General features: G+C 42.8%; 1 protein-coding gene across 1 annotated transcript in view; it reads left to right on the top strand.

Annotated features, from left to right (window-relative positions):
* LOC101856412 overlaps positions 1–10,796 on the top strand; it is a gene marked incomplete in the record, with an annotated part of 30,959 nt that overhangs the window by 728 nt on the left and 19,435 nt on the right.

Raw genomic sequence — 10,796 nt, 5'->3', positions numbered from 1 at the left:
CACACACACACACACACACACACACACACATACGCGCGCGCGCGCGTGCCTTTGTGTGTCAAGGTTCACTTATTCTTTCCTTTTTACTTTAAAAAAAATCATAGTATACTAAATGCGAGAATTTCAATCATCAGCACGTTCTTTTGTAAGCTGGGATGTTCCTGGAAAGACCTAATTAATTGGGACCTACTCTAATTCGAACCCCCTGCGTCCGGAAAAGATTATTACTGCATTTTTTTAAAATTATGTATTTATATTTTGCTGGATCTTTTCTTTGTCAGGGGATGAGGAAAGGCAACAAGGATGGGGGCGGGGGAAAGGGGGGGGGGTGGACGGAGCCATGCGAAGTTGTTGAAAAGATTTCAAACAGTTCATGTTTTTACTTAAACTCAGTAGATTCGTTTAATTAACTTTCAAAGAGAGTGTTTAGAGCAGTTGAGCTCAGTGAATGGATTGCGAGGAAATAAAACAGTATTTGTCGTCACAGAAAATGTGGGTGGGCTGTGTTTCAATTAAATCTGCTTGAGGGCCGCCCAAGATAAAAGAAAAAACTCCCGTTGGAATGATGCATCCACATCAACACCCCTCCCCCCGCCCCCTCCCTTAAATCCACTCATTTCCTGGCTGGGCCCGGATTCCTGAGCACCGTTTTGGAGCCAAGGACTTTGAAACAACGTACTTTCTGTTACCCCCATCTTTCCCAGCTTTGCTCCCTCTCATACGGCCTACCCTGTGATCGTCTTGTTTATTTTTGTGTCCTTCCGTCGACAAGCCCTGTGATTAGAAGCAGTCGTGTAAGAAGTGAGTAAATATAAGTAAACTGAATCGCTAGATTCCTACCAAATTATTTCATGTCTCACGTAATACCGACGACCACTCTTAGTCTAGACGAATATCTCGGTACCGCACTTCGAGAAAACAGTTGGCTAATTCTATTGTTGCTACATCGCCGTCGTCGCCATCACAGTTGTTGTTGTTGTTGTTGTTGTTGTTGTTGTTGTTGTTGTTGTTGTTGTTGTTGTTGCTGCTGCTGTTAATGACGCTTTTGCTCATGCTGTTGTGTAAGAGAATCATTAGCCCCGACCCTAGATTGATATTTCTAGCATATATCTGGGATTTTATTTGGGTTTTTTATTAACCCTAGAGTTATACACTGTACTCCTCTGCTCATGAACGGCCAAAATCGGGCAAACCTCTATCACACTCCCAAGAGAGGAGAGCAATTATTTTGTCTTCAAACGTTTCGAAATGTTTTGTTCCTCCAAGTTGTCAAAAGAGGGTGAGTTGAAAGTTAATGGCATATCACTCCAAGTAAAAAGGAGTTTGTGTTTTTTCTACCATTTAGGTGCTGCAGTCTTTATGACTTTTTGTGACAGCTAAATGGCATGAATGGAACTTGTCTCCATGGGCGCACGATTATTCCAGTATGTACTTCTTCGCAACAGATAGCTCATAATAATTATATAGCTCTGGTGTGGTTTGCTCCTTCTTTTTTTTTTTATCAAACATCTATCGTCCTGATCTCTCTTCCTTCCCTTTTATGTTTGTTACTCTCTTGAAACACCCCTAATCGTCGGCCCTTATATGACCTTATTGTATTGCAAGCGGTGTAAAACTCTCACTAAAGCTAAAGATCCGGGACCTGTGTAAGCATTACAACACAATACCCGCACTTTATTCGGCGGGGGAGGGTGGGGGGTAGACTAAAAGATGTTCTTTACTGCCCAAAAAGTGTGTGCGTGTATGTGCATGTGTGTGCGTGTGTGTGAGTGTGTGTGTGTGTGTGCGTGCGTGTGTGTGTGTGTGCGCATGTGTGTGTGTGTGTGTGTGTGTGTGTGTGTGCACGCGTGCACGCGCGTGTGCGTGTGTGGCTTCGTGCTTGATCAAGTCGCTGTTTGCGTGGATATATTAATTATATCGTTGTGCAGATGTGTGTACAATGGCAATGGGTGGGCGTTTGTTTGAGTGTCGTCTGTCCCCTACTTTGTGTCCCATTTTGAACATGGAGAATACAAGTAGCCTATCTTTCATGACTGTGGGCTGTTAGATCTAGTTCCAGTCAAAGACCAGGTGTAAGTTGTAATTACCCCCCCCCCCCCTTCCAAAAAAAAGAAGAAAACATTTAAAAATTTGACTCATTTTTCCCCCCTCGGTTTCGACTTCGTACCGGCTATAATGCTTGTTCCTTATCGGCTATGTCTTCCATCAGTGAATTTTCCAATCGCTTCATAAGTGCTTCAATTTCTTTACTCACCTCTGTCGGTCCAATGTTTCCGCCGCCTCTTTCTGGACTTGGTTTAACTTTTCCGAATTTTCTTTCGCTTTAAGTGCTTAGTCAGAGAATAAAAACTGCAGTCTTGAGCAGTTTGTCTGGGGAAATTGTATGAACGTTTTTTGTTGTTTTTTCTTTCTTCCAACGTGAAATCGGCACCGCATAGACGGTTTTCCTTTGTACCTTCCATGTATTTATAGCAATTAATTGTGCCTTCTCTAAAACGTGTTTCAGGCTTATTATAATTGAGTAATTTTCGTGCGTGTTTGCACTGGCCATGCAGCCTTCCTCTGCCCCTCCTAAATAAAGCGTCCACTTGTCTGAACCACTTGCTTTTTGAGTGGTTCACTTCATTATTCTTCTCTCTCCTGCCTCGTCAGCTGCTGTCGTTCTGTAGTGCTAGAACACCATTCCTCCATGCTGGTGTGGCTGCTTGCTTAGTTGTTATAATGGCAACTAGGATCTTTGCTCAATATGTTACAGTTTGCAGTTTGTTTCCGTTCACTCTCTCTAACACACTCTCTGTCTGTCTGTCTGTCTGTCTGTCTGTCTGTCTGTCTGTCTGTCTGTCTGTCTGTCTGTCTGTCTGTCTGTCTGTCTGTCTGTCTGTCTGTCTGTCTGTCTGTCGTCGTCGTCCTCCTCCTCCTCGTCTTCCTTATCCTCCTCCTCCTCCTCCTCCTCCTCCTCCTCCTCCTCCTCCTCCTCCTCCTCCTCCTCCTCCTCCCCCTCCTCCTCCTCATGCTCCTCTCGTCCACCCTCTGTCTCTTTCTCCCGCATCCTCCCGTCTCTATGCCATTCATTTAGCTTCTCTCTTTTCCCTATTTCCTTCTATGCAATTTCCCCATAGCTCATTATCTTATAAGGTTGAATTAAACTACATCTCTGTGAATTTGATTCATATTCTTATCTAACGTCGCAACCTGAGTCGTCAAGAAGCTAACTGTATCTTAATATTATTGGTTTCTTCTTCATCGTTATCGCCATAAGACAACCACCCTCATCAATGCGTCCATAAGGCACTTACACACTTACCATACGCCCTTCCGACTGAACAGATTCTGTGTGATGACAACGAGCACTGGGGGACAAATTGTTATACGCTAATACCTATTTAAAAATAATAAAATGTGAAATCCCAAAATCACTTTGTTTAACAGTAAAATGTAACTAAAGAAGTAATAGAGTAATATCTGGGGGCTCTCGTGGCCTTGAGGTTAGGGTGTTGGCCTCTCATTCAAAGGTCCCGGGTTCGAATCCGGGTAGTGACCGAAAAATTTTCTTCTCTTAATTTTTCTCCTTTCACCTCCTTTCCTGCTCTCTAGCAATGTTCTGTTGTCTGCTTTTGTGTCCTCTTTCTGCCCCCACTACCTCATCTCCTTTGCCCCCCCCCCCCCCTCCTCTGGGCTACTGATTCTTTCTACAGTCTTACTACTGCTACTCCTCGGCTTCTTCTTACTGCTGTCTTTCAGCCACACCTCTGATCTTCTGGTAGGAAAGATCTACACCTAACCTTCTCGGACAAGGGCGAAAAATCTCGGAGGGCCCGTGTGCAAGTTGCGCACGTTAAAGATCCCTTGGTGAACTAAAATTGATAAGAGTAGGCTTTGGCCGCCACCCGGGCAAAATTCAAAATTTCCTACCAACTGAAAAAGTTGAATGTGTCCCGCGCGCTCAAATGACCTTATGCAGGTGCGAGCGGTGTAAAACACTTGCAAAAACAAGCAAAAGAGTATCTCTTTTTACTGGTCCCCTTGGGAGCACGTCGATCACAATGAAGGAACAGCGTATACATAAAATAGTGCGGAGGTTATATCATCGTCATATCACACACAATATCCAAAGTATTTAGACAATTTTGAAATACAATGTACAAACAATTTTACCAACACGTGTTTGATGGGCTCCACCTTGCCGTGCTCTGTTTGTCAGCTGGATTTATTCAAGGAGACATTCCCATCTGAAACGACTGACCAAACTACATTATTTTGACATGCTTTGTGTAACTCTACAGTTTGACATCTGCCATCGGCCATTCGCCGAACTCTCAACCACAACTGTAGGCTACTGCTTTTGCCACATGGTATTTGCAAACGAAACAGAGTTCAGTAACCATTTTTTCATTTTAAAAAAGACACTGCGATGGTTTTACACCATAAAGAAGCGAAAAGTATAGTTTGTTTATTTGTAAATACAAGTGTAACCCTTCCAACACGTTTAAAAGCAAAAAATTGTCTTAACAAATTTTTTCTCGTGAAAAGTGGGTCAAACAAACTCGGAAACGGCAAATACGGTTGTTCTTCAGAAGTCAAATTGATCAAGGTCAAACTTTAGTTGACTTATAAACCTAAGCCGAACGGTTGTTGCTGTAGCAAGAGTTTTAGTAAAGAGAAATAATTTATGGTCACGAAAACAAGCACTTAGCGACAGGAAGAGCAAGAGTGATAGTCAGAAATAACACCAAAGAATTTTTTTAAGAAAAAGGACTTATCAGCTGCACCCTCCAAACCCCCGCACACATACAGTAATATCGGAGATAATAATGAGGACTCCACTCCGTTCAATACATATCACTGCATGTCCTTTGGTTACATAATATCCAAATAGTTTGTCTTTTCAAACCGCACATGATATGCCAATCCGTATTTAATTTTATACCGGATACAACGACACTTTTCTCTTCTGAAAGCGGACTAAAATTCAGAACTTAAACTCCAAGTACTCTGTGAAAATCATTCAACCTTGCGCACTTTTTCTACGCTTTTCACCCTTATTTATATTGCAAACATTGTGATCGTCTGCCTGAGAGTAAAATCTGTTCTTAAAACCACTGGGTCGTGGCGTGCTGCTGTGAAACAACAAAGTCCACTTAGGTTGTTTACCATAATTTGCAGATTAGTTCCTGAACATATTTATGCAGCAATAAAACACAGATACAATTATTCAGTCCCCAGAATGCATAGAATTATGAAATCCCCTTAGACAATCAAAGTTTGAAAACATCAGGAATTCAAACCAGGGTCATCGGCAACACGGTCCAACGGACAAAAGTGTTACACCCGGAATGTCGCAAATGTGGGGACCGTCATCGAGTCACAACGAGAAACCTTTCTGAAAGACATCGGACCGTCATCGAGTCACAACGAGAAACCTTTCTGAAAGACATCGGACCGTCATCGAGTCACAATGAGAAACCTTTCTGAAAGACATCGGACCGTCATCGAGTCACAACGAGAAACCTTTCTGAAAGACATCGGACCGTCATCGAGTCACAACGAGAAACCTTTCTGAAAGACATCGGACCGTCATCGAGTCACAACGAGAAACCTTTCTGAAAGACATCGGACCGTCATCGAGTCACAACGAGAAACCTTTCTGAAAGACATCGGACCGTCATCGAGTCACAACGAGAAACCTTTCTGAAAGACATCGGACCGTCATCGAGTCACAACGAGAAACCTTTCTGAAAGACATCGGACCGTCATCGAGTCACAACGAGAAACCTTTCTGAAAGACATCGGACCGTCATCGAGTCACAACGAGAAACCTTTCTGAAAGACATCGGACCGTCATCGAGTCACAACGAGAAACCTTTCTGAAAGACATCGGACCGTCATCGAGTCACAACGAGAAACCTTTCTGAAAGACATCGGACCGTCATCGAGTCACAACGAGAAACCTTTCTGAAAGACATCGGACCGTCATCGAGTCACAACGAGAAACCTTTCTGAAAGACATCGGACCGTCATCGAGTCACAACGAGAAACCTTTCTGAAAGACATCGGACCGTCATCGAGTCACAACGAGAAACCTTTCTGAAAGACATCGGACCGTCATCGAGTCACAACGAGAAACCTTTCTGAAAGACATCGGACCGTCATCGAGTCACAACGAGAAACCTTTCTGAAAGACATCGGACCGTCATCGAGTCACAACGAGAAACCTTTCTGAAAGACATCGGACCGTCATCGAGTCACAATGAGAAACCTTTCTGAAAGACATCGGACCGTCATCGAGTCACAACGAGAAACCTTTCTGAAAGACATCGGACCGTCATCGAGTCACAACGAGAAACCTTTCTGAAAGACATCGGACCGTCATCAAGTCACGACGAGAAACCTTTCTGAAAGACATCGGAATTTGAGTTGAAGAAGTAAGGGTTTCATTAGTTCGTCTTTTCTGATGTCGTATACGGGCCATACTAGACACCCGTTTTTAAGGTGGTTTGGGTTACGAAGACGAAACAACAAAGTAGACACAACAATTTGTACATCTGTTGCAGTGATATTTGCGTAAGTTATTGCACTATCAGAAAGGTTGCACATCCATCAGTGGTGCACTGGGATGACAAGCTACCACCACCCCATCCACCCACCTCCGCCGACCGGAAATTATTAGACTAACACCCGTGAGGCTTCAAAACATGGGGACACATCTACTCCCCCTTTTAACCCCCCCCCCCCCTGCTCGACTCAACAACAGACAGGTTATGACTTGTATTGAGTTTTAGATTTCGCAGGCTGGGCGTTCAATTGGACGCTTCATTGTCGCAGACGGGCCACCATTATCCCCACTCCCTCACCGCGGCCTCAGTTGTCTAGCGGTTAGGCAACCGGTTCGTAATTTTGTCGCTTTTGATCACAAGGGGGCTATCCCGAAAAAATGCTGTTTTGAGAAAATCGAAGGTAAAGTTTTTTCCCCTTGTCCAGTTTCTTTAAAATACAAGGAGAGTTTTGTCAATAACCAAACAAATATACACACCAAAGAAACCAAAATTCTCCCATAGGTAGGGCAATGCCCACTTTTGGTGTAGGTCAAGATTTCTGGAAACCCCCGAAATCTAGGTTAGCCGACTTCTCCTTAAAAGCGACCAATTGTGAGACTGTGGGTTCTGGGGTTCGAAACTCAGTGCGGTCCGACGTTGTGTCCTTTGGAAAGGCACTTTACACGAATTTCCCATTTGACTCGTTCCTATTGAAGATGGACGTTCAATTTGGAGGTCCCGCCTCTTAGATGACTTTATAGTGTTGGAAAGGTGTTAAACCTGAACATTTTCCACATCTCCGCCTTGTGTACGCGGCAACAAATACCCCATTGTACAGCGACAGAGAGTAGAATGCCTCCATTTGGGAAGTAACACAAGCAAATCCTCCGTAGAGCATGATATGTGCCATATTATACATGTACTTTGATGTATCACCTGTCCATAGCGTGCATTGTGCCAGAGTGATTGCAATGATCGTTAATGTTTTACACCACCGTTAGCTTTATTTGGGGCAGCGCTTGCTAACCTGGGTGGTTTCGCCCACTAATGAGCGATCTAAAAATTTTAGTGAGCGGTAAGGATCACCCGGGTAACGACAGTTTATCTAATGCCGCGCTTGAAAACACTTGTTACGAACATGTAACCTCTTAAATGTGGCAAAGTCAGCGGTGACTATAAAAAAGGTTGACAAGCACTCATTAAGAGTATGGAGTAAGAGGGGTGGGTGGTTGGCGTGTGCTCTGGTGTGGTTAAATAAGATCCTTCTTTCCTATCAAACATCTATCGTCCTGTTTTTGTGTTTGTTACTCTCTCACTTTTATGAACTAATGGAGTTGCAAGTGCCGAAGTGGGTGGTTGGCAGGTGCTCTGGTGTGGTTTGCTTCTTCTTTCCTATCAAACATCTATTGTCCTTATCTCCCCTTCTTCTTTGTTATGTTTGTTGCTCTCTTGTATCACCTCTAATCTTCTGGCGCTCAAATGACCTTATGCAGTTACGAGCGCCGTAAAACCTCAACTAAAAAAAGTGTTGAAAAACTCTTACTAAAACTTTACAGTAGGCGGGTTGCTTTCATCTAGCTTGTCAGTGTTAGACCGGTCTGATCGGGATGCAGCATCCCGGATAGTCGCGAAATACACTCGAGCCTGCTTTAACGGCCATCTGTATAAGACAGTCACCTGTACAAACGACCACACCCACTTATCCACCCCACCCCCCCAGTTCCTTGAGTGTTTGTTGTCGTTGTTGTTGTTTTGTTTGTTTCGTTGGGTTGTTGTTTTTTACATTATAATGACAATGTATAAGACGTCTACTTTTCTCCTCGACAATTGGTAGCCATTTTAGACAAGTTCGTTTGTCTAACCATTACACCACTGTCATCGGTCCCATGAATGTACGAGGGGCATACCAAAAGTTTGTATAACTAACCACGAAGGAACAAATGTAGAAGGCTGAAATTTGGGGTGAAAGTCGACAATCATCTTCCTAGAATGCATGTCAATTTTGAGGAATTTCCAAACACTGGTTTTACCGCCAGCACACTGTGAGTGATTATGGGTCTGTTGTTCTCCAGTTTCAACATACAAATGAAGAAATTTGAGCACGGGGCAGTAATGAAGTTTTTGTTCTTGCAAGGCAAGCAACAGCATGATTTTTTACGAATAATATGCATGCCGCATACGGAACTAATAGCCCATCCTATGCTGTGATGAAATTTTGGTGTAAAAAAGTCAAATGCAGATTCGTGGGCAGTAGAGGACTGGTTTCGTGACAGAGAGAGGGTCCTCTATTCTCAAGGTCTTTTCAAGGTCATACACTGATGGCAAAAAAGTGTAACTGTGGGAGGCGACTACATAGAGAAAGACTACGTTTAGTGCTAAATTTCAGCTTTCTACCTTTATTCCTTCATGGTCAGGTGAAAAGCTTTTGGTATGCCCCTCGTATGTGGATTTGATCGTGGGTGGTGGTAGAAGAGAACCAAAATGAGGGTTTGCCAAGTTATTGGCATGCTGCAAGTGTGTGCGAAGTGAGTGCTATTATGTTTATGTAGGAAAGAATTGAATACATAATGAGCACTGTACAATGCAATGTTGCGCTTCTGATGGATGATATTGCAAGGAAAAAAGTGTTGATGCAATGCTTTGCTGTGGTTGTAGGATTTTTGTCTGTCTGTCTGGTAGCCGTTTTCTGTGTGTCTGCTTTTTTTTCTTTGGCAGCCTTTCTTTCTTTTTTCTTGCATTCTCTTCCCGTTTGTTCTTATCGCTTCTATTTTGTCAGCCTTTCTTTATGTACTCCTTTTCATAATTTTTCTTTTCGTCTACTTCATTCTTTTCTCTTATTATCTCTTCTACCTTTCATTTTTATTTTCAACTTTTCTTTCCTTCTTTTTTCCTGGGCTCTATCTTTTGTTTATTCGTTTGTAGTCCTATTGTTGACGCTTTTCTTGTTTTAGGAGAGACACCTAGAGAGAGAGATATAGAGACTGACAGAGAGAGAGAGAGAGAGAGAGAGAGAGAGAGAGAGAGAGAGAGAGAGAGAGAGAGAGCGGGGTGCGGGGAGAGCAGATGGGGACTAGGGCTTCCATGTCAGTAGTAGACCAGCATCTTATTATACACATCTGTTGACTATGTAAATACATTGTAATGTTATTACTAGTTAAGAGTCCTCTGTTTGATTGACGTTGGACACTCAAGTACACTGCCTTTAGTGTTTCTGTAAATTATAAATAGTGGGTGGTTGTAGGGCGTCACTGGCAAATCCTACTTCTTTACTTTCCCTCTGTTGTTTCTGTCTGTCTGTCTTACTTACTTTTTCCAGCACTAAATTGCCATTATTGTGTCCATGTGCTTCTTTTTACTCAGACAAATGTAAATGAATAATTGATCGTTCTGGTTTAGGGCGTTACATGCGGAGTTGTTTAATTTTTTGCTTCGTCAGCACCTGGCCTTTGGCGAAAATACCATCTGCATATACATTATATGGTGCCTCTATAAATAAATCATTAATGGTTCTGGTTCTGGTTAAGGCTGAAACGATGTCTAAACGTAGATATCTAGCGTTCTGATAAATAGTTATGATTATAGGCAAAGTAGTGCAAGGGCCAGCTTGCCATGCTGGGTCGTTCGATGTGTATGGTCAACTCAACTCGTGGCAATGTCGAATCGCAATGGTGGCTTGGCTTGAGCACTTATAAACTCTTTTTTTAAAAATAAAAAGTCAAACATGGGATTCAGGACTTGACCTGAATTTTTTTTAAAGATAAAAAGTCAAAGATGGGATCAGGGGTCAGATCTGAAGTCTTTCTTTTTAAATCGAACGACAAAAATAGGGTCCGGGGCTTCATCTGAATCCTTTGGAAAAAAAAAACCCCAAAAAACCCCAAAGGAACGTCAGAAATGGGGATCGGGACTTGACCTAAAGCCCCTGAACCGAGTTGCCAAGAACCGAAGTAACGCTCCATCAACAGCAATTTTTAGAGTTGGGTGGAGGAATGGAGATCTCCCCTGGTGATTACTGAGATAAAATTTACTCGAGCATGCCATGAAGTATGTAGACGTGATGGTAGAACTTTCTGGCGCGCATATTATCATGTCTATACATTTTCTAAGGTTTAATGCATCGTCAATTCAACTACCTGGTTTGGGTGGAGGTTGTTGTTTTTTGTAGTTGTTGGTTGTTGTTGTTTTTTTTGGGGGGGGGTGTATGGGGTAGTTAGATTGCTCGGTTGTTGTTTTTTGTTGTGTTGTTTTTTTTGCTTCTCCTTT

Source organism: Aplysia californica, unplaced genomic scaffold (assembly GCF_000002075.1).
Source record: "Aplysia californica isolate F4 #8 unplaced genomic scaffold, AplCal3.0 scaffold00091, whole genome shotgun sequence".
Lineage (NCBI taxonomy): Eukaryota > Metazoa > Mollusca > Gastropoda > Aplysiida > Aplysiidae > Aplysia > Aplysia californica.
Note: the sequence above shows the minus strand (reverse complement) of the source record. Positions and strands in the feature narration are given on the sequence as shown.